Genomic DNA, 24,938 nt, shown 5'->3' with positions numbered 1-24,938 from the left:
CTGAAGGCTCCATCGCAGCTTCAACAGTTAAGTGTGCACAGAAGAGCAAGGAAAGGAAGGGAAAAAAAATTCAAAACCGGTGTCACAGGAGCATTGCAAGATGAGACTCTATGCGAGAGTCAGCAAAGCCATACGGAGGGAAGGTAAAGCTGCAAAGTCAGCATGCTCTGGGGAAAGCGGTGGGGGGAAAGTGGGGAGGGAGGGAGGTGGGGAGGGGGGCATTTTTAGCTCTCATTTTTAGTTTTCTTCCAAGCAGAACTCACAGAGCATAAGGAAAACCTGTTTGCATCCTTGAGAGAGCTGGTTTTATTGTGGGGGTTTGCTTCTCACTGCTAGTCTAGACCAACATTTTTCAAACCTTATGGTTGATTTCAGGTGCTTCTGTTTCTCCCTTTCCCTCAGGAGGGGCTTATTTTTTTAGGATGTGTTGTGGATGTTTGCTCTGAAAATGAAGCCTCTTTGAATTTAGTGAGCAGATGGCTATTAAAGCTACTGGAGGTGCTGAAAATGTTGGCCTGCATTTGGCCATGGCAGTGTGAATGGGAAGGCAGGACGTGGGGGAAGAGGCCTAGATCAAAACCAAGCAAGAAAGACTGTTTTATCTCTCTTATGAAAAAATGATTTTTTTAATCAAAAGAGCAAAAATGAATGAAAGTATCCTTGCACTTAGGTTATCAGCTGAAAATTACCATGTTGATGTTCCGAGGGATCACAGAGTTGGCCACTCAGTTACTGAGGGCTTGTCTAGCCAAGAATAAAGGGAGATTTTCCAAGAAAAGCATATACTTCTCAGTGGCATTCATGTTTGATCAAAACCCCAAATTTCCTTTCAGAGGAAAAGATAAGTTTTAGCAGTACATTTTCATCCGGTCTACTTCATCATTTCCAGAGAGAAGAGAGGCACTTTGCATTAATCTGGAGGCATAGACAAGGGTCACATCAGGAATCAGATTAGGTGAAATGACAAAAAGGAAGTTTTTTTGCAGCACTGTTCATGTAGTGTCAGGCAGCAGGAATGGCAGACCTGCCTGTGGAGCTGGCAGATGGGAGAAAATCAGCACTGGGTAGCCTTTATACTCTGACTGTAAAAATGCAGCCATTCAGGAGATTTTTCACATGCCGTACAGTCATCTTTTCTATGGAGGTGACACCTCGTGAGTGACCGGTGCATTAGACTGCCAAGATCAACAGGCCTGTGCACTCCGTGCTGGTTTGCCTAAGGACACTGCTTTGTTTCCATAAAGCTGTGAATATTTCTGCCTATCTTTCTGTTATTATCACAGAAGATTTGAGCTTTCAGCAAGGAAGAAATTTTGGGCAAATAGCACTGGAGAATCTGCCTTAGTGGGTGTATTAGCTGAGAAACTGCAACAAAGATGTGGTGGAGGACACCCCAGTGGCTCTACTTCAAAGCTGAGCTACTGATAAGTCCTGTGTGACCAAAAGGGAGATACCTCACAGTTCTGGTCTTCCTTAGAGTTGGCACTGTTACGTGAAGATCTCTTAAGTATAGCAGGACACTAGGGCTTCCAAGATGCATCCCTCTCTCTTTTCTATCCACTTGCTGAAGAGAGAAGAGATACTTGCTAGTTTATAAACAGAAGAACAAAGAACCTTTATAGGCTTCTCTATAATCAATAAAGTAATTTAGTGGTCAAATCTTCAAATTCGGACTCTCTTCCTAGTTATTTCCCTACATCTCTTCTATACCTCAGGAGACCAGGTCTCCAAGGAGCCCATGGGCTGGACTAATGCCCCTCTCTATATGTTTACTTTATCCCATTTAGGATATACATGTATCTCAATAGAAAATTTCAAGCTGCTAATGTATCCCATCTATCCTAGTGACACATGGCACAGGGTCCGGATCCCATTGTGAGGCCGGACTTTTGTGACAGCGAGACCAGGCCCATCCCATCCATACTCAGATATGTTTGTGTTAGAAGGTGATGTGTGTTTGAGGTTTTGCACTCCTGGAGGCCCAAGGGTCCCAAGAGCCTGTTTTTGAGGAAGATGGGATGAATGTGAGGTTGGGAAGAATTTGGACTCGGTCATCTGTAATACAGACATAACAATGGGGTTTGACTTAAAAGAAGTAATTTTATCACTGCATGACCCCTATCAACACCTACTAAGTTAGAGTCAGCTATTTTCCCATTTTGTCATGATTTATTGGCATCATTCACTTTAAAGGGTGACCAGTAGTCCAGTTACAAATTTTTCTGGCATGTGGGAATGTTTCGTCAGCATCTCCTTGATGAGGCTTGGGACTTTCCTGTCCAATACTGAAGAGAGGATGGAGGGAGCATGGATGAAGACGGAGTCTGGAGGAACAAACAGAGAACTTTCTACTCCAGGCACAATTTAAAATGGCCTTCTACACCATCTTAGGATTCGGAGTGGGTCTTGATGCTTTATTACACTGCTGGAGAAACTTCCCATAGATCTTTTAAAGAATTTCTAGTGCCAGGTTCTCCCTTGGAAGAGAGAATAAAGAGGTATTTTGTACATGTGAGTTGCAGATCCTTTTGCTTAACAAGCACTCAGTGCAAGCTGTGTAAACTCACTTTGCTTAAACAAACATTCTGGAAAGCAAAGAGTTTTCAACATTTTCACGGAAGCCCTTGCTTCCACTGCCAGATAGCTAACCTGGATTTTCTCCATTACAGGCAGGAGCAAAGTTCCTTAGAGGAAAATGAGAAGAGAAGAAAACAAAACAGACAAACCTCAAAGTCCCCAAGGGAATGAACAGAAATAAACACAGTCAATGTGGAAATCAGTGTTGATTCCTGCCATCAGATTCTCACTTAGTTTGACCTCAGGAATAGCGCTGACATGTACCAGAGGCCAGGGACTAGGAAAAAAAAGGTAGGACATGTGACATATTGTGCAGCAGGGACAACTGATGTGTTTTTAAAAGTCACTGTGCCTTCAAGTTGTGAATACACACCACCTCCAAGTCGTTCTGCTGAACTACTACTTAGATAAGCAATAGCAGTGGAACTTCTCCCACTTATAAGGCCTGTAGTAAACCATGAGCTTAAAGAAGCATGCCTACTTTTTTGCTCAGTGACTTTAACTGCCATTAAGTTACTAGGCATCTATGCCCTCACATCACAGATCTTGTACCTAATTTTTACACTACTAACAAATTAAGACTCAGTTTGAAGTTAGATGTCTAGTTTAGGCTAGTTCCCAAACAGGACAGAGGCCTCTCTAGTAAGCAATTTATGCCACCTGTGATTGACATCTATCTCAGGAGATAAGAGCTGATCCCAAGGTAGCTATGTCTGTCAGCTGATAATAAAAATAGCTTACAGAACCAGAACAAACAAAAAAGCTAGTTTTGATTTCTAAAAGTAAGCAATACAAATCCAGGTCTAAATTCAAACCCAAAGCAAACAAGAATCAAACCAATTTTTGTTTGTCCCAAACAGGTTAATTTATTTCCATTTTGGAACTTGCTATGGACAATATGTGATGTAGTAATTTGTCAGACTCAGTAGTTAGAGGACTCCTTGTGGTGTAAAGAACCTTCTCTGAATTACTCTCTGTAGACATTTGACCCACAGCTCCTGCTGAAGAGACTGCCCCAGTAGCTTGTTATTAGGTGCTTTTCACATATAGATAGATTTGTATATCTTTTTAAATATGTTCCACTTCATATACCCTGCTTGACACCTGGAAATGTCGCCATTCCTCACAGAATTTAGATTTTTCTCTTCTCCCTCTTTAACTCCATACCGCATCTCCCACAACATTTGTTGACAGTGGACTTCCATTTGCCACTTCCTTGCTTTTCCGGGAGAGAAGCTTGTGATGCATTCAGAGATAATGTTTGCCAGCTCTCCCTGTATTCACCAAAGAAAGGGAGAAAGATACAGCTAACCTAATCTTCTTGAAAGGCAGCATATCAGTATTTGCAAAGCAAAGTATTTCAGTTTTCAAGTTTTGCAGAAAAAAAAAAGTTTTCCAAAGATCAGGAAAAAATATCTGTCCAGCTTTATAAAGAACAGATATGAAAGTTTTATAGTGTGGGTCAAGGCACATAAACATTCTTGTGTCTTAAACAAGCAGCTAAATGGATGAACTGAAAAGAGGAGCATCATCTGTCCCATTAGCCATCAGCTGCCTAGTGCCCTAGGCAAAGACAACATATTGGGGGACTTTGTTAAATTTTCTTTTTCACTTGGCTAGTTCTGTCTGAGTCAGTGGTTCAGACTAATTACTAGAAAATAAATAATAAAATATGTAAGAACCTCAGCAGGAGTGAATCTCTTTGCATACAGAAAGAACCAATTCAGATCTCAGTAAACTCATGTGGAGCCAGAAAAATTTCTAATAAAGTTAACAACAAAAAATATATATACGTACACTTAACGTTCCTTTTTTATTAATCGTTTGCTAAATTTCTGGACATCCCAACGGTAGCCACCTTCAATTTCAAGGCACACAAGGTATGCTGCCTAGCACATCTACCTGCTACTTGAGAGACATTGAGCTTTTTTTTTTTTCCCCCCACAAGTGGTAGAACATTGCTGTGATTGCAAAAGAAGAGCTAAAGATATGTAGACCTAAACTGACCCCACTTAAGTGAGTGATGGGGTTAATCTTGGCTGGTTTATCTGTTTAAACCTAATATGTCAGCCTAAATTGCTGCTCCAGCATCCCTTTATAGTCAATGGAAAGAAACAGGCACTTTCTAAGGGCCATTCATCCCAACTATCTTTGATACACGTTTTAAAAGCAGATCAGGCTGTTCTGCTGCACAAGCCCAGAAATGAACTGTTCTTAACACTGCTTGAACTGCTCAAGTTTGGTTCATGCTGGACACCCACTAGCCCGTGGACACCAGGGTGGGATTTATCACCCCTCACTCTGCACTGCAGACAGCTACAGCTGAACTAGGCAGCCAAGGCTGTCCTTTTACTCAGTGGAGAAAAGTAAGTGTGATTCATCCAATGTGTTTTAGACATTCCTTAGTATAGGAGGAAAGGCAGGTGCTTGCTTCTCTCCATTGACTCTGAAGGGAGCTGGGATACAGCTGTAGTCAGATGTAGATGTCTCATCTGCAGAAACCTACCTGTGGTCCTCACCCACCCAAAGATACTACTTATGACTTAATTTGTTTCTTTCTCCCTTAAAACTTCTGGTGGGACTCCAGGAGTTTGAATTCAGATCCATTCTTCGGTCCCCCTCAAGAAGCTGGAAGGAGTCTAGATTGCCAATTATGGTGCACCTCTTAAAAGTATGATTCAAGCAGAAAAAAATAGCTTCAGTAATCAAAAGGGTTTGTCTCTACTGTGCCATTTCAGACTATCTCCAGTTAAGACATCATTTGAACTGATATTTCTTCTTTTTCCTTTTTTTTTTTTTTAATAGCTACCCTATTTGATTTGTATCGGAAATGCCATTAAATGAGGTGCTCCTGGCATTGTTACAGTAGCTTCAGAGATACTGTCATAAGAGCTCCTGAGCCCGTTTGGAAAAACCTCATAGTACAATGTGTCTCCATTTTATCCCTGTTCCCAGATTTCTAGAAGCCTATAATGAATAGGCAATGGAATAAATTCAGACAAATGCCAGCGGGTGCAGTATTTACTGAAGTTTCTGGAAAAGTTAACAGTAATGTTATAAGAAGTGTCAGAAATGAGAACTTTGGAAAATTTTCACTGGGACATATTCATAATTCAATGCATGAAAAAAAGATGTCTATATATTGATTGGATAGAATTGGACATTTGGGACAAAATGCAGTTAAATGTAGATTCAGGAGAAGAATAGATAAAGTAAGAGTACTTCTTTTTCATCTTGCAATGTTTGGGCTATCCTCAGCGATTACTATTGCTGCTGACTATCATTTTTGTGGACATTCAGTGTTGCTTAAATTCTGCAAGTAAGTGTTTTATTTGTTCCTGTGCGATACCTCTTAGCAGAACCTTATGCCTCTTCCAACTAACACTTGATTTCTAAACATGAGATAGGTATCTTAAATTGACATGGACTTTGGCTCTAGACACTACCCTTAAATTAAAAATTGAATGATTGTAATGACTTGTGACTTATTACCTGGCACAAGCCCTAGGTCCAATAAGAACAGGCAGAACTCCAGTATCTACCCTAAGCTGCTGATTTTTCCCAAAGATAGGTGTAAGTGAGGTCTCCACCCTACTGTCTTTAAAAAATTCCCTTAGCTAAAAATCCCTTAGCAGCAGTACTAAGGTTAAAAAGGAGTGTGTTAATCTGGACATCTTGGCCAAGTGCCATCTTATTAACAAGCCCCAGTGTGCTAATAACTGAGCTAGTACCAAGTTGCTTAATAAACTCACAATTGGCCTGATGTTGTTTTCAATAGGAAAATTATAGGAAAGAAAATTAGCTGACATTTCAGGGAATTAACCAGGTCACTGGAAATTAGGCATTACAGGGAACTGAGACATAGTAATGAAAGTTTGCCTACCAGAACTTGCATTTGGAAATCTCAGAAAATTTTGTATCAGTTAAGGGATTGTATTTCGCCTCCCAGCATTCTTATGAACTAGGAAAAACTATTTTTGTTTTCTTCATTCATATCCTGGATGGGGTCCAGAAGATTGATAGGCCAATTTGTTTCATGGAAATAGACAAGCAACGAAACAGAGATCGAGCTACAAACTTTCCTGGGGGCTGAGGTAGTTCAGATCCAGACTTCAGATTTCTGACCGTGTCTCCAGAATGCTGGAAACACACCCAAAATATTAATGTGGAATGCATGTGTGTGGATGTGTGTGTGTATTCAAGCTGCAATATATTCAGGGTTTTTCCCCTCTCTTTTTATAAATAATATAATAAGCATTTTTTCTATTTTTATCTTTAAAAGTCTAAACAAATGAAAGGCCAAGCAAATCCCTCTTCAGTGTTCCCTTTCCCCTTTCTTTTTCCTAAAATATCTGTCTAATGAAAATATATTTCTCTTCATCAATACAGTTTAAGTGAATGCAGCAATACAGTTGAAAAGTTTTTAAACAGTTTTACAGATCTCAGCTATTCATTTCAATACTCAGAAATGTGGAGATTAGAAAAATTACAAATTGAGTTTCCAGTCTTGCAGAAAAATCACATATGGCCTTAATGCCATGAAGAGTATATATCTTGGGTCAAGAAAGCTGCAAAGACATGCAAATAAGACTATCTAGGACTGGCACTTTAGTGTAGCAGTTAATCTTCCAAAACCAAGCCTGGATAGATAGCCTTACCTGAACCAGAATTGTTTGCTTAATCAAACATAATAAATTTCAGATAGTGATATTAATAGCTTCTAAAAATATCTTAGGGACATCCCGTGATACTTCAGTAAATATACATTATCAGTGATTTTTTTAGCTAGTTTCATCTTGTTTCTTAACAGCATTTGAATGGTCCCAACCCAAACATTAGATCATATTTAGAGGATTAGAGACTGGCAAGTGTTGCCATTGCTGGAAACTGCTTAGTAACAGAGAACTTAAGTTTATCATATATTTCCATTGAAATATCTCTTTCATTCAAAAATGAAAATTTTCTTTAAGCTGGGTGTTTATTTTCTTTAAAAGTAATGAAATATTATATTTAAAAGTCAGCAACAGAGGTGAAAGAGGGGGATGTGAACTTCCAAAATGACATCACTCATGTTTGAAAATAAATGATTACATTTTCAACATCCTTTCAATCACCTCATTCGTGGTGCTAAGTAGCAGCCTGATCATCCAAATTTGTAAGCATGTGAATGGACTCATTCACCAGAGAGGTCAATGCAGAGAGGATGGGGATGATGGTAAAATCTGGAAGCCTTTGTATTTGGCCAGGATGCTGTTATGCAAAGACAAGCATCATTTGCGAACAACAAAGTTCTGATTGATCCACGTCTGATACCAGAGGGCAGCAAGTGAAGACAGAGAAGTGTAGCAAGAGATGTCAAAGCAGCTTTGGCAACTAAGGCTGTGTCTGTACTAGCAAACTAAGCTTTACACACCTGATATCCCACATCATCATCCTATATTTCGCTTATAGCCACTGAGAAAGGTGCTGTCAGATAGCAATTTAGCCCAGGCTAGATCTGATCCGCTCTCCGGAGAAGCCTCTCTCTTTCCACTGATTATAGAGGGAGCCTAGGGCAAGTGTGCAGCTAACACAGGAGCCTCAGTTAAGCTAGATGAATGAGGACCACAATAGCTTACATATCAGTAAGTTACAGTGTTCGAGGGCTTACTTCTGCTGCTGTCGTCAGAATCAATTATATTCCTGAATAAATCAATTAGATGCTGGTTAACCCCAATAGAAAGAGAGAACAAGGTCCTTTGTGAGAAGGAGACTGGAATTAAATTTTTCCATAGGAAAATCATGGCTTGGCTCCAAAAGTTTTATAAGTCTGCTTTGCTTTTCCTCACATGTTCTTCTGGTACATTCTTCTGTTTATTTGTTTAATGAATGTGGTGCTGGTGAGAGATGCTGGATTGATGCCTCGGGGAGAACAAAGTCTTCTATTTGTCCCCAGGCGTGCTATGCCCATACTCTATAACCACGCATCTTCCCTCTGACCTGAAAGGACCACCTTTAAGGGTGAGAAAGTAGTTTCATTTCCGGGCCCTTTTAAACATGCCCTTTACTCTGGATATGCCAGCAAGGGACAAAGGGTCATTAGCGCTTATTTTTATAGACAAGGGCACACTGTCAAGAGGTTCATTTGTATCCAAAGCTTGCTCGTAAATCTTGTTGGCCTTAGAATCTCACAATAGCGGGCTTCTTATTTTCCTTTTTTTTTTTTTTTTAAATAAGGCAACTGCTGTCTAGTAAAGTTTCTCTCAGAGTCATTTTTAGACACTACTCTTCAAATCAGGAAATTATAAAGTTTGTGAAAAAACAGTAATAAAACAATAATGGTAAGACTTTTAAAACTCATTCTACACCTTCCACCATTGTATATTCCACATACAATTCGCTGCAGATCTCTGTTAAAAATGATTATATGCCTTGTTTTGTTCTTATCCAAACTCTTTGTTCTTTATTTTGCTCCAGTCAGTTAACTGCCTGAAAGGTAGTTACCCATTTTTGGGTAACTTCATCTTCTGTGTCACAAACCTCATGTGAGCTACCTGACCTTCAACAGATCATTTTTTACACAAAAATTAATATTTGATCATACTCCATGTTTCCAAGCCTTTGGAAAAGCTTCCTCCTGAGAGCAAGAGTGAACAAGAGGAAATCAAGAGAGAAATCAAGAAAGCAAAAGTGAGAGCAAGTGTGTGAATGAAAGAAAGAAAGATAGAAAGGTCAAACAACATTCCCAAAACATCTTGGGTGAATTTTAGGAAAAGGTTTTTTTTTTTTTTTTTCTTTTAATTTAGCAGTGGTAAAAAGTGGTTGAAATATGGACTGTCATAGTAGCACCTATGGGTTAAAGTGATTCTCTGAAAGTAGGTCCCGGGCTCTGCTTTGTAAGTTGAGTTGATAAAGGGCTTTGATCCAGCAACTTTGAGAAAGTCTCCACTGCGTCTAAAGGACTAACTCCCAACAGCGAGAAGCAGGGGTAGAGTCATAAATGTTTTCTTTCATGAAGGAAAACCACCTCTGTTCTACTGCTGTTGTTAACCCTCCTCTGGCATCTTTTCTTCAAAGGCCGAGAGGCAGCTTTTAAAACAGTATCCCAAATCTCAAGCTGGTTATGAGATAAACATGCACACTATGGGCCTTCTTCTGTACTTTGGGTTTCTGAGCAACTTCTGATTTTTAAGCACGTGTTAGTTCCAGCACTCTCGGTATTAATAAATACAAGAGTCTGGACATCTAGTGCTGCGTGGGTAATTCTGTTCCAAATGGTATCTGCAATGTCTCGTTATTAAAACTGCCAAATCAGAGCTGCTGTGCCTCTCCCCTCATAATATATTTCTCTATTGAATCTGTCAGTAAGCATCTCCCATTTTAATATTTGATAAATACAAAGAGACTGGAGTGCTGTAAAATACTTACTACCACTCATTAACAAATCCAGGACATCCTCCTCATATTATCACTGTGCACCCTCCCTCCATCTTTTCCCTTTCCAACCAAAAAAACCCAAAAACCAAAACAGGAAATCTGTTAGAGGAAATTGCTGTCGCCGCTATTATTATTATCATTATTTCTCCCTCAGCTCCTTCCACCTCATCAGGAGTTAAAAAAAAAAAAAAAAAAAACAAAGGATGGTTAGGAGTAATTTGCCTGGAAAGACAATGCTTAAGTTGTTCTGGTACCGGCCCTGCATTTTTAATATTCATCCCTCCGAACATTTCATCATTAAAACTTCACGGGGATCATTCCGCTCCATTTATTTATTTATTTATTAGCAGCAATGCCACCTCTCCGCTTGGCAGCATTTCCTGTGTTTCAGATTTCAGCAGCGTCTGACCCCATTTCAGTCAATTTTCCATATCCTGCCTGTCTCGTATCCGCCAAGGGAACACACTGATGCTGTGTTTATGCTAATTTTATGCTCTCTGAGTTGTGTCTGTTATTCAAAGCAGTTGAAGCAGTTATTGCCAGTAATCTTATTTCTGCTAGAGCCCTGGGGGCAGACTAGGCCTCAAAATCGGGCCTGCAGACCGAGCCAGAGCCATCATAGCCTGCTGGTAAATGGCAGCTCTTTCCCGCAGAATCTGATATCAGTTACTTCGCAAACACAGTAATAAAATGAAACAAATCAGATTTTCAAGTAAATAAACCAGACTTCAATGGCAAACAACAATGGTCAGGACAACAGGATTTTAATAAGTGATGCCATACATGGGGGAAATGTTGAAGTGTCGTGTTCCCTGCTGCCTTCCGGTCCCCCACTCTGCGCCACCCCAAAATTTGCTGCCTGAACCCCTTGCAGAGTGAAAGTAAAGCAAAAAATAATAATAATAATAACAGTAGGTTGATTGGGTCTGTTTTCCTGGTGAGAAAAAAAGAGCATTCACTGCTGGTATGTATGGATATTTCCTCAAAAAGATGGGAACCAGGCAGCTGAGCTACTGCATCAAGCGTTCAAAGAAACTGCTATTTCTCTGCCCCGTAATATCCACCAGAAAGTTCGGGAGAACTTGCACAGTGAAGGATCCAGTGTCTGGTAAGAGAAAGGCATGGACCTTCCATTCAGAAGAATCGAGTGTGTTTCACGGTTTTGCCACCATTTTCCAGGGCACCTTGGGCAAGTGATTTAAGGATAGGTGTTGAGGTGCCTTTCACTTTTAAATGAGCCTTTAAAACAAACTCAGCTACTTCCTTGATGCCTACCTAAAAGACGGATATTCAAAAGGAGAACAAGACAAAAAATGTGTTTTATTCCAATATAACATTTAGAGAAAAACACAAAATTCTGTGTTTTCAGATAGCCTTGCCTTGAAAAGTATTTTAAATTTTGTCAAAAAGCCAACAGTTGAAAAAAATTGAATTCTTGCCAATTTTTAGTTGCCAAAAATACAAACCATTTTTCTCCAAAGAAACATTTCCTATAGAAAATTCCAATTTAAGCAACATTTTTCAACAAGAAGACATTTCAAATGGAACATTTTAATTTTTTTCTACTGCCATCAACAGCACTCAGCTTTTATTGTGATGCTTAAGGCCATGTTTTCAGCATACTGTGCTCTTTAGAAACTTGCCCATTTATGTTGAGTCCTCTATAACTAGCAGGTGCTCCCATATATAAATTTATATATATACATACATACACATATGTATATATATATAAATAAAATATAAAATCCTGGAATTTATTCCTTCTATATTGTAGCTTCTCATCTGTCCAGCGTGATTAATAATTCTGTTACTCTTTAGTAATTGCTGAACTTTTCTGAAAGGCTCTATCTTCTTTTGTATGTTAAACTTCTTGAACAACAGAAGTGTTACCTTAAAATCACCTTCCTTGTATTTCATGGATTTTATATGAGGATTTTAAATTTTACTTTCTTCTTTGCCCTCCTACAAGACTAATGGAAGTAGTCAGATCATCTGTGCTGTTCTTGCAGTGATATCTGTAATGGTAAATTAAATGTGTCCTTACTGTTCTCTGTCCCTGAGGCCATTTCACAATATCTGACCACGTCCATGCTATAAGGAACTCTTGACCTCCAATACATGGCGGGCCCACCCAAAACACATGTAGGAAATGTTTCCTGGTCAAAGCTAACACCTGAACCTAAGTGGAAACTGTATGGGAAATGCCAGCTCTCCTAAGCCAAAAGCACACAAGGGACCATTCTAGCAATTTAAGTTTGTTGATGGGGGAGTTCCAGGGCTCAGGAATGTTGTCTGATGCCATTTCATTTTGTAGAGTATACAGAGCCTATACTCTCTGTTCCCGCTCTCTGACCCAAAGATAAGCGGAATCTCAGGCAGGTGTTTCACTGGTTATAACTATCTTTCAACAAAGCTTCTATGCTAGTAATAGGCTCCAATAGCCTTCAATCATACTGGTGCAAACCAAAGTTGAAAGCAAAAGATTTGTCAAGAATTTAGCTCAGTGACACTGCATACAGATTTTTGACTGAATTTCTGTAAACCACACCTGTATAATAACCTTAACTTCAAGTCCTTGGCTTTCTTCTGTTCCTTGAAGTGTATTTTTTAAATTTTTCTGAGTTGCAGATTTAGCAGTGATCTGAATGGACTAGAAATAGACAGAAGACCTGGGATAAAAGTCTGCTTCAGATGATGTCCATGAGAGCTTTCCTTCACTGTCATGACAAGTATTTCACCTCCACTCCCCCAGCTGGTTTGTTCAGCTGCCTGCTGGGTCTAAGGCCATTGCTAATGTGATAGACCTGACCAGACTAAAGACCTTGACAGAGAGGACACTGTTCTTCTTTACCTCTCCTTGCTTGGACAGCTCATAAAGTGTCAGGGAAAGCTCTTGGCTAATTCACTGTTGGCCAAGGTTGGCCTTGGACATGCTCTAGCAACAGCTGAATGTTAACTGCAATGAGATAGCAGCAGTGGTGACTGGGCAGTGGGATCTCTCAAGAAAAACAGCAGATCCAAGGGTTGATAAATAATTTCCTCCATCTAGGGGCAGGTCTAGCCTGTAGAATGGACCATGAGCTAAAAATACGAGAACTAGCACCAGAATTAAACATAGTATAGCTCTACACATCATAATGCAGATTACAGACCCAAATATCTCCTGTCCATGGAGCAGCACTAGCCACTAACACACTGTACTTTTGCTGCTAACTTGGATAGTGCTGTTGCATTTAAAGAGACAACATGATTTTATTCCAAATTGTTCTTAAACTGCTACAAATGGCAAATAAGTAAAAGCAACAATCAGAACATTTTTTTATAGGAACTAAAATATCCAGCATTTTTTTTTCCACTGGAGTACTTTCTCTACAGACTTTTCTGTTTTCTTTTTTTTGTCCAAACACACTTTAGATCTCTTCCAATGGAAACCTGGACACTCTAAACAGGACAGCTTTCCATAAAAGTGTTTAGATTTTCTAAAGCATGCTTTAATTCAGGTTTCTTCCTTTAGAACAAAAATGCTCAGAAAAATGTTCTTTGTAGAAAACTAAATGGAATTCAATAAGAAGTTTCAGAGTTCTTCAAAATGCGGAAGAATTTAAGAATGAATTTGTTTTGAAATTAAAAAAAAAAAGTCAAGGTTTTCTGTGAAGATTAATTTTCATTTTTCCATCACAGGTGTAATCCAGTACCTAGTCTCACTAATCTGTAACCTTTTTGCGGCATCTTCATAGGAAATAACTCCTTTAAGGTGAAAAGGGAAGCAGACAGTATTCTACCTCCTTCTGGACAGACACGCCTTGCAATAGTTGCATTTGGCATGGAGACATTTCTGTGCTCACAAAACAAGTGTCAGCTGATTGCATTGTTTTATGGACTTATTAGTTCAAAACAATATCTCAGACTATTTTTAATTTTTTTTTAATCTATATTAAAACTGATGTGATGGACTCCTTCAATGCTATTCCCTCCGAAGTAAATAAAAAAGTTATACTGACTTTGATAAGAGCAGAATCAGGCCACTTAAACTTAATGAAGCTCTTTTTCTCTTACACCTTTCTGTCACTCTGCAAGTGAGAGGTATCTGAAAACAAACATATATGTCTAGGCTTCCTCATCCATTATGATTTTATGTTTTGGTGATTTCACGCTATTCATAATGCACTTTGGAAAAAAATGCCTTGTGAATTTATTTATATATATATATATATATATATATATAAAATCTACATATGTAGATATATGAATGTATGCAAATATAAATACAAATACAATCTAGGCATGTAAAGCTTTGACAGAGTTCTCAAGTATCCCTTGGCAGGAAGCTACTTTTTAATATTGATGAAAACTTGTTAGATTTATGATATCCAAAGAAACACAATTAGCAGTTTCTTTACATATTTGCTTTATATGTTTGGAAGCATTTTAGGCTGGGAAGATGAATATGTATTGCATATTCATCAAGACACAGTTTCCAGAAGTGTCTGTCTCTTCTAACATGCCAAGCTTAGAGGTCCTGTTATGCAGCATTTGGGAAAACGGAGTTCCTCTTGCTGGCTGTTTGATAGGTAATACCACTGCAAGTGTTGCAAGTGTTGCTTTTGGGCATTTGACACCTAGGCAAAGTGCCAAGGGACACCTCTTAAAAGTTCTGGAGAAACACATATATGATATATGATCTATGCTCTATGATCAAGCTGAAATGTGGTACTGATACTTTCTGCTAACAAATTGAAGCTAGTAGAGCTAGTCTTCATTGAATTCCTTATTTTCTAGAAAATGAAAATCCAGGGCTGTGGAAACTGAATATGCAGTTTGAATTTGGCAAACACTTTCAAACACTTAAAATGAGGAAAGCAGTATTCCAAAGTAATGTGTGTATGTGTGATAAATTTAGAGATTTAGGCATCATTCGGAAAAAAAAAAAGGTGGGGGGAGAATGTTATTTTTTTCTACATTCAGCTGATAGATCATTCACCCAGACCTTAGAAGGACAAAGTTTGCATCACTGCTAGTTGTTACACAAGGCTGGGAAAGATCTACACTTCCTGGAAGAGTGCCCCAACCAGGGGGACAGAGGGTCTCAATGAGCCTTAGGTCATTGAGCTGGGCCAACAGCTGCCAGGAGAGTCTCTAAACCATCATGCTATACATGATTTCTCTTTTCTTGTTATGCACACTACTGATCTTTTTTAACTAAGTGAAGCAGCACCAGCAAGAGAGATTTGAGGAAGTCTCTTGGAGAAATTTAACATCCCTAAGTTGCCTCCGTTGCAAATGGAGAGAAATAGATGTCTTCTGAGCTCTAGTGTATGAAATGTGTCTAAACTAGGTGAGATGAATAATCCCCTGCAGGTCTCCTTCCCTCCCCAAAAAATTCCAATCTGCCCTTGCTTTATAGTGTCTTCATGCTTCAACTGCTGCTTGAGATGTGGGAGAATCCAGTCTCTCCTTCACCTGATACAAACCCAAATCTCCTATTTCTTTTCAAGACAAAAAATGATCTTTGCCATTTTAAAGAAAAATAGGCTAAATTTCCTATTAATGCCCAGCTCCTTGTTGCATCAAAGATACTAATTTATTTTAACCAGCCGATTTAAATTATACATATTTACCTTTTTTTTCCTTTAGCTCCTTTTATTTTATTATTTATTTTCCTAGCAGAAAGGAGGTTTCTGAATGTGTCAGTTATTTCTCTTTGGAGGCAATAATACACTACATAACACAGTGACAGACCAGCCAACTTCACTACTTTCAAAAATTCGTCTCTTTAGAGTATAAGTTCCTTGTACCAGAGATATTTAGGACAATTTTCTTTAAAGAACTTTCTCCTACATCCATTGTGCAAGTCTTATCATCATCTGGGTTTTCACCATTGGGATAAATAGGTTGAATTATACCCACAGTCCATCCATTACCACAGTTAAAAAAAAGGAAAAAATAATGCCTAGGCCTAATCATTTTCTCCAGTCCTTTCATGTGGAGTCTGGATGTATGTTTTTGGTTTTCATCAGAAAACTTCAATTCTTTCCACCACCCAGCCATCAGTAGGCTTGCAACACCTTTGCTCATGAAAGAACATGGGAGTCTTAAAAATCAGCTCTCACCTGTTCTTTAGCTACAAATAGCTGCATATCCTAGTTCAGTAATAAATAGAAAATGAAAAATGCAAAAGAAAAGCAACATAATCTTATAGCTGACTTTCATTAACGATAAGAAATGCTAATTTCTTAAAGAGATCTCAAGATTTGCTTTTTATTAAAGCTAATGTAGATACACCATTTCCTTTCCTAGACTGGATGCTATTAAAGGGTTTTCAAATATTGTTTCTTTCCTGCTTCTCTTAGTTTGGCTGGAGGTGCAATGAACCTAGTGAATTGGAGCACTGAATTCCTAAAAAGAAAGTACATCACTTATTTGTCTCTGATAAAGCAGAGCACACACACACACGTACACATATGCACGTATGCACATATACACACACACTATTTTAAATCCCAAATATTGTGTTGAAGCATTTCTCCCTCACATATAGGCTTGGGAAGAATTTAGTGCTAAATAAATGCTGCCTCAAACCAGGCAAGATAAAACATAAATCATTGCATTAAAAACCTCTAACAAGTCTATCTGCTTTTTGAAATGACTGGGAGATGAAAGAGAGGAGTCTCATTTAAGAAGGCCCAGCGGAACAGTTCTGCATTTATATAGCTGTTATCAAAAGCAATTCATTTGGAGATCAAATAGACTGACAGATAGGACAAGCAGGGGATCACTACTGCCTTCAGGCAGCCAAAAGCAAGGATGGTTTCCCAGTACCATCACTAATATTGGGTCTAGTCAATGCTCATGTCTATTATGGCTCGCAGTAACAGCCAGCTGAATGTTAATATACACTTCTTAGACTCGTATTCGGTGTCGATTTGCAGCTGAGGGAGTAAATAGTGTACATTCCTTTCTCTGTCTTTTTTTTTTCCTTGTAGGAATACCTCCTTCTGTAATCATTGTGTGTCTGATTAGTATTTACTTTTTAAAAAGGTAATGCCACCGAAGACAAAAGCAGGAGAAGACAGTGGACTCCTTCCAATGTCCTCTGAGCAACATGCTGTGGTGTGTGCATCAACAGCACCTGTTTTCTTTGTGCACTAAAAGAAATGAAAGAGCTTACAGAAAGAGCTTTGTGATGCTTGCTCTCTTTAAAATAGAAGAGAAAAGCAACATATCAGCCCAAGACTGCCTTCAATTTCTCCATCCCAACAGTACAGCACACTCATAAAGGAAACTTTTTTTTCTCTCTCTCTCCAGAAACATGACACACCACCACTGAAGTAAGCATAAAATCTTATTCCATCTTACCCATCTAAGATACATTTGTAATGATAAAAAAAGAAAGGAGCGGTGAATGATTGCTGGTTCTGAGATCAGGTAGCTCAGAAATGGTTTGTGTCTGTGTGGTTTAGGGTGAACCTCCTCAAAAGGCATCTAGTCCACACTACATCACAGTCTCCTCAGGATCTCATGAGATGGCCCTATGGCCTTAAGACAGGATTTCTTTAGTTTTCAATAGGAAGGCTGCATCATGGCCAGAACATGAAGCTGAGATTGTGCGTTACATAGCTTAGGGTGTAGTGTGAAAGGAACTCAGGGTGCTGGAGGGTACAAAGCCTGCTAGGATACTGTTAGCAGATTCCTCTCAACCAAATGTAACCATAAATATACGCTCAGCATCCTACGATGTATCTGAACAAGGGGTTCAGGAACCCCTTGGACCTGACTTGTTAATGGTACACAGAACTCAGTGCTCTGTGAGATGCAGTTGTCTTGGAAAGGTGGATTCAGCCTTATGGCTGAGTAAAATAGCAAGTAATAATCAGCAGGAATGCATGAATTTGGAAGATGGCATGACAGTGAATAGAGCACAAGGGGATGTCACTCGCAAGCCTGTTCTTCGATGCATCTTGTGGTTTGTTTTGTTTTATTTTCTTTAATTTTAATATATTTTGCATCATTAAATGAGGCCATCACTTTGTGGAGAGTGCTGGAGACTTGTTCAAGCAGTGATTTAGTGGAGGCTTTAGGAGGAAAGCAAGAGATAGGTAAGATAGGTAATTTTTTTCCAGGAGAAAAGGGTACTGAGAGTTGTGATAGGTGGAAGAGTACAAGGCATGTCAAGTGAGAGAAAAATACAGAATGGAAAAAGTAGGAAATAGCAGCAGGTCATAGTAAAGAGGATAATACACTAATTTGGGATTGAGGGTTTGGTATTTAGCAATAGATAAATTCCTAACAGGCATTGAAACATCATTAAAAAATTGGCTCTTCAGCCCTACACAATTTTCTGTTTCTGATGCATTGCCCATTTTCTTCAATGCAGAACTAAAAATTGGGTAGAGCAAATCACCCTGGAAGAGAAACACCTGGAGGATGATGTTCTGGAGGTCTATGAAATGATGAGTGTCAGGCAGAGGGTAAATAAGGAACAAGGTAGACAGGGAATGACCATTCACTGTCTCTTCCTGTAGAACAGGGAGGTATAAAAAGAAAAGATCAAGCAGCAGGTTCAGAAAAAGCAAAAGGACTATTTCTTCAAACAATGCATCAGTAAACTATGGAATTCATTGCCCTATGATAACAAGATGACTCTAAATATATACATGGGTTACAAAAGCAGTAAGACAAATTCAGGGCAAGAAATAATCAAGAAATGTTAAATAGAAATCTCCTTCCTCTCACTGCTGAAGCTACTGAGCTGCAAGTCACAGGAGGCTGGGACGAAATATCATTCTGTGCTGTTCCAATTTCTCTGTTCTTCCCTAGGCGTTCTGGCCACTATCAGTTACTAGGCTAAACAGGTCTTTGATGTGGACCAACAAAGTTATTCTTATGTCCATATCACCAAATCTCTCTTTCTGGTTCTCTGCTGGATCTTGTTCTTTGTTCTAAAACCCAACTGCCCTGCAGATACTTTTCCTGCGGAGTTCTTGATCTGCTGACCTGGGAACTTCTTCATGGATTAGAAAAAAAACACTGACAACAGAACAAAGCTGTGGTCCTCTTGGTGCAGCCAGCTCCACCGTAAGGAAATGCAGCGCAACACTTGGATGCCAAATAACATGGGATGAAATACTAATTGTGATAAGACTTTACAAAAAAGGCTATCTGCCCCCGTGAGAGTCCAAGCCTCCAAGCAAGTCTCTCATGGAACAAAAGTAAGTTGTCAGATTTGAATAATTTCCCTGCATGTAGATAAATCCTCACATTTCTTCATCTCCCCCTCCTTCCTTTCTCCCCCTTCTCTTCAGTTTTGCAAACAAGAAAAGAAACACTAGGAGCTATTTCACTGGATAACCATGCAAATGAAACAGGAGATTTAAATGTCTTAGCAAGGAGATCAGAGACACAGTTGGAAACAGCTGTAAGGGGCATTGGAATGATTATAAGGGAATAGGATGGGTGCATTATTTGGCTTGGTGACTTCATTAGTGATATTTGGCATCAGATGCTCAGCTGGTGTAAATCAGAAGAGCTCCTCTGTGCCTGTTTACCCCCTCTGAGGATTCACTTCTTTGTCCTGGAGATGAATTTCTGCATTATTCTATTTTATTTTTCTCCACTGCATTGATCTCCAGGCAGCATTTTGGGAATAGGAGTTTAAGCTGTGAGAAGATATTTCATTACATGGAGCAAAACTCAGGGCACACCCACTGCCTTGAAGATTTTGAGGTTCCTCCAAAGGTCTATTGAGGTTCAATTCGTCCTCAGATGAGTGAAATGTAGGGGTATAGCATCCTTACTTTACTGCCAATCTGAAAGAAAATTTATCAGACTCTTGCCATTCAAATTAATTGTTGAAAAGTGCCAGCTGAGGATATTTGTCCATACAACGACACCAAATAACCGCACGAAATTCAGAATTATCAATTATGAATTCATGTTCCCTCTTAAATATTTCCTGAAATCAAATCAAATCAAATAAATGAAATAGTTTTTCCTCATTTATATCTTTTTATCTGTTTTTGTTTGTTTGTGTGTGTGTGTGTGTTTGTTTGTCTGTTTTTTACAACAGATATGCAAGTATTGCTCTGCTCCAGAAGCTGAAGACCTATATATATATATGTATTTTTAAAGTGGAAGAATCCTTAGCAAAAAATAGAAATATGGTTCTTACTGAGAGAAATTATCCTTTGACATATACTTCGTACAACTCATAAAGTGTCCCCTGCTGACATTTAAATTGATACCATTCATTCCCTTTCTTCTTTCCACTTGGAGGAAATGGGAATAAATAAGCAATCACTTGAGACATTCTGCCTGACAATATATGTCTAAAAAATTTGCCATTTCTATTGTAGGAAGTGTGTCCAAAGACAGAAAGGGTACGCAAGAAAGACAAATCACATCTTTTCAAGCACCCAGTGGACATGCAAACTTCATACTTCATTGGAATAAGTAATGAAGCTGCATCTGCATTCAGCACACAGATGTCAGTGGAGACTCCTGTCAATGGCGATGGTCTTCCATCTCTCTCATAAATGGGTATGTCTCCACTTTTCCCAGCCAAGCTAAGTACAGTTCCTCAGACTAGTATTTGCCAGATTTCCTCCTTGCATTTCTTATCGTCCTGCAGCTACCTTACAGCCACTTCTTACGCACAGTCAGTCAGCTAAAAGTCAGTCCTGCTTCCTGTCTTGGTAAAAGTTGTATTTTGCCACATAATCCTTTGCTTGTGCCATAATAGTCTTCATGCTAATCAAGTATTATATGTAAAAAATAAAAATAAAATTAAAAAAAAGACACAGAAGTGCTTCAGATTTCCAAAGCAATTTTCTCTTGGTTTGGCAGGAACTTAATAATTAAATTTTCACTTGGATGAAAAGCTACTGAGCAGAAGGGAAGAATTTTTTTCTGAAAGCTGCTGGAAAATGGACAACTTTGGTCAATGTCCTCATAAAATGTTAGTATTCAGAGGACCATTTGAAAGCTTGGAGCATTTGATCTTCCAAATAACATTTTTAAAGAAGATACTTAAGGAAGACAGGAAGTCCCTGTGAAAATGCTAAAATTTAACTGAATATTTAATTTTCCATCAAGGGAAAAAAAAAAAAGTTAAACATTTTGGTCATCCTGAATTAGCCATCTAGAATGGGATGTCAGTATCTTTTGTTATAATTCGGGGTATCGAGGAAAGTCAGAAAGTAAAGATATGCAGCGCTGCACACATTCTTTCCTACAGCGAGATGTAAATAATGCAGATGCCCAACAGGAAGACTGAACTGCTGATTAATGCTTTAGGACCCAGGACTGCTGGGTTCTGTTTCTCCCCTTTTTCTGGTGTGCCCTTGAGAAAATTGATGCCCTTCACTTCTACTTGCATAGTTACACCAAGCTGCAGGCCTTACTTCATTTTTATCTGTGATATAAGTTGAGATTCCTGTTTGGAAAGCACGTTAGAAAAGCAGACTTGTGTTGTCAGCACTGAGATATCACGCAGGGGAGCATTAAACTTGGATTTGGGACAGGCAGCAGAGGTCTTTTCCTGTGCAGGGAATATGGGACTTATTTCTGATTAACTTTCCAAACCATTGGTTCATGCAGATGAAAGTTCAAGAAGCACCGCTGGGTAGGTCAATGTAATTATTACACCAAGTGGCACAAACCACTGACCAAAAGATATAGAGGGATGCAGCATACAGTCCTCAGATGATGATGCCATTAGAAGGCACTTCATGGATAAGGGCTTGTTAGTCCAAACCGAATCTGCATGCAGCAGGTCTGTTGCAAAGTGCGGACAATTTCTTCCACGTGGTGCCAGAAAGGTAAAATTTTCTTTCCATTAAATACTTTGATCAATCACCTTACGAACAGGCACCAGCCAACCGTGTTAATGTGCCATGGCTCATTGTGTGTAAAGAAAATGTCCATACTTTAGGCCTCAGTGCTTTCGTTCACAAAACACTGTTCACCAGATGACTGCAGGCTGGAGCCATGAATCCATTTTGCCTTATTTACATGAATTTTCCACAGAGTCCTTCAGGAGGTTTCATACTCAGCACTTCCCAAAGGAAATTATGTGTATAAAATTCATGAGAAACCCTGCTTTCTCTAGAGTATTAGTAGACATCTCTCTATTATGCAACCCAGGAATATTATAAACCAATAAATAAACCTTGAGATGAAGGATATTTGCCTCACTGAAGCAAACATCCTCAGATGTGTGGGGAGTATATGTGCAGTGCCTTTAAAGGATAGTCTCAGTTTTCTTTTATCTCTAAAATATCCATGGTGGTTAAAATCCGAGCAGTATTGGCTTTGCCTCTGCAGCAATCTTAGCATAAGAATATGATTCTAATCTGTGATTGTTCTTGTAATATGCCTATTCCATTAAGCAATATTAATAAGCCTAATAATGTCATTTCTTGGTAAACCAGAGGAGGAATTTGATGCCTTAATGCAAGTGAATCTTTCCAGTTTTTGACTCTCAGCTAATATGAAAAGCAAACATATGCTGAGCTCATGTTTTCCAACCTACCCATTTTAATGTTCAGTGCAGAACACAAACTGCTTATGAGCTTCACTCAAATGGAAGGATATTCAAAGCTACATTTTTCTTTTGGGGAAATCTGTCTTTCAAGAAATTATATTTGGCTTAATGGCTTGTATTTTCACAACTGTTTGTACCCCATAGCTCTGGCAAGGAGCTAACTCAAAGAAGGCTGCTCGTTGTAGCCAAAGCGTGGTGATTTTCAGCACAACCATAAGCATAAAATTAACTGCATATGTCTTTGAGGCCTTATCAATGCCTGGGGATGTCCAGAGACTGAACCTCATGGACTCAGATCCATCTCCCATAGAGACACAAGTGGCTGCTGTTGCACGCATTGCACGCCATTTCTTCAGAGACAGTACTAGGGTACTGCACCAGAAACATCATTGACACCGAGGTGAACTTTGTGAGGAGCAACCCCTGAGATTCATAGGACAAAAATGGGCCTTAAGTCCCTACTAGTGCAGTTAGAGCTTTTAAAAACTGCTTATCAGCGCTTTGAAAAACTACTTAATCGTCCCGGGAAAGACTTAATTTTATGGGATTTTAATTTTTAGAAGGCTGAAACAGTTCTGGATGGATAAAGAGGACTGGAAAGGGAAAGACAGCCTTACATCTACAGAAGAAGCTTCCAGGGGACTGAAAGTGGTGTCTGAGGTCTCCCTTGCCACCTTGCTTCCCCTTCCCAGGGTTTTCTTCTATATTCCCCTTGCTGCCTTGGGATATGGAGTTGCAGCCCTCAGCACACACCTACCAGGAACCACACAGCCTCTCTTCCCTCTTTCCTCTTCCTACCTCCTCCATCATCCACACTGCAAAAAGTATCTGCCTTTTGCCAAGCACCCCACTCATTCTCCTATGCTCTCCCAGTCTTTGGGGAAAGGAGGAGGGATAGGAACAGGCAGCAGGATGGGAACAGCAGGTGGGAGGGGAACAGAAGGCCGGATAGGAACAGGTGGGGTGGGAACAGGCAGGATGGGAACAGGAGATGGGGTGGTCCCTCTTCCTAAAGACCAAAGGAATTTGCGGGCCAGTCCAGGAGCCAAAGAAAATCCTCAGAGACTAGGCTGTTCTGTTCTGGCTGCTGTCGAGGGTGATGTTGGGTTTAGTCTTAATTTTAAAGCTGTATTAGAGACCTCCCACAATCATCCCCCCCCCCCTTCTAAACTCTTGGATAATATCCTCACTCATAAAACCCTGTGCATTAATTCTACCCTGAATCTGCCTAGCTTACCATGTTTTGTCTACGCAAAAGGAAAGCATTTTCAAATTTCAAATTATCAGATTTCTGTTCCAGCTACAGGTACTTTTACATTGTGACTGTGTTTGTAAAATCAGCACTTTCACAAGGTGTTTTATTGCTTTGTGAGCAAGGGGAAGAAGAGATGCAAAATGACGTGCCTTCTGGAGGTACCCATCACTGGTTACAGAGAAAGCCTGAATGACTTTTTAGTTTAGACTGGGCACTTAATTTTTAGCTGGTTTAATGGTGAAAATTTCCACTTTTTACTATGAAAAAACTTTGGTTCTTTTGTGAAACCTCTGCAGAATTATAAATTATCTTCTTGAATTTCAGAGATCAAAAATGTAAACAGTATCACTCCTGAAATAAAAACACACAGTTCCTATTCAAAAGCCTTACAAATATGCAGCAAAATAACATTAGCTCCTTTGCAAAGCTTTTATCCTGACAAAAATCATCTTTAGTTATTATCTAACATGACTACAAGTTGTTTTCTGTAACCAGCTGTCAGAAAAGAAGCTCTGTTGAGTAAATAAAGGCTATATTATTACACAAAATTTCTCTAGTGTTATAATAAAATGTACCGTGCTTGCGTGAACACAGTTGATCCACTGATCACACTGCATAAGTGATCTGTCATCTTGTTTTATTTACCCCGAATCTCTGTGTCATTAGACAGTTGGATGATTACCAACCTTTAATTATCTTTGGGTTTATAGAGAGCATTGCTCAAATAGCATCAGGACCTGCTCAGCAGTGACTTCTATAAACACATTTTGAGGCTGTCAGCCTATTTTTAATCCACTTACGGTGCACCACGTTAATTTTGTGTTTTTCTAGTTTAGTAATCAAAATGTCATGGTGCACCAAGTCAAATGCTTCACAGACGTCTATTACTTGAACACTGTTACCTTTATCAACTGAACTTGTAATCTCATCACAAAAAAAGCTATTAAGTTAGTTTGACAGGGTCTATTTTCCATAAGCCTGTGTTGACTGGCATTCACTAGATGTCCCTTCTTTATTGCTGAGGGTGGGGGACTCTAGGGTACGCGGGAAGAAGGTTTGCCGCAGTATATGCATCTGCAGCTTCAAATTCAAGCACCAATTGTCGTCTTGTCTCCTGGAGACTCCTGCAGTCTGAAACGGCCCTGAAGT

At 39.3% G+C, this 24,938-nt stretch overlaps 1 long non-coding RNA gene across 2 annotated transcripts; it reads left to right on the top strand.

The window, feature by feature from the left end:
- On the top strand, positions 1-24,324 carry LOC112979542 (uncharacterized). Of its 2 annotated transcripts, none has more exons than XR_003258201.2 (3): positions 1-143; positions 18,955-19,202; positions 20,346-24,324. It is a non-coding gene; the product is annotated as an uncharacterized LOC112979542 (long non-coding RNA). The 2 variants fall into 2 exon arrangements; XR_003258202.2 differs by having other exon boundaries at positions 20,060-24,324.
- Positions 24,325-24,938: the final 614 nt, after the last annotated feature.

Source organism: Dromaius novaehollandiae, chromosome 3, assembly GCF_036370855.1.
Source record: "Dromaius novaehollandiae isolate bDroNov1 chromosome 3, bDroNov1.hap1, whole genome shotgun sequence".
NCBI classification, from domain to species: Eukaryota; Metazoa; Chordata; class Aves; order Casuariiformes; family Dromaiidae; genus Dromaius; species Dromaius novaehollandiae.
The sequence above is the reverse complement of the archived record's forward strand: the minus strand, read 5'-3'. Positions and strand labels throughout refer to the sequence as shown.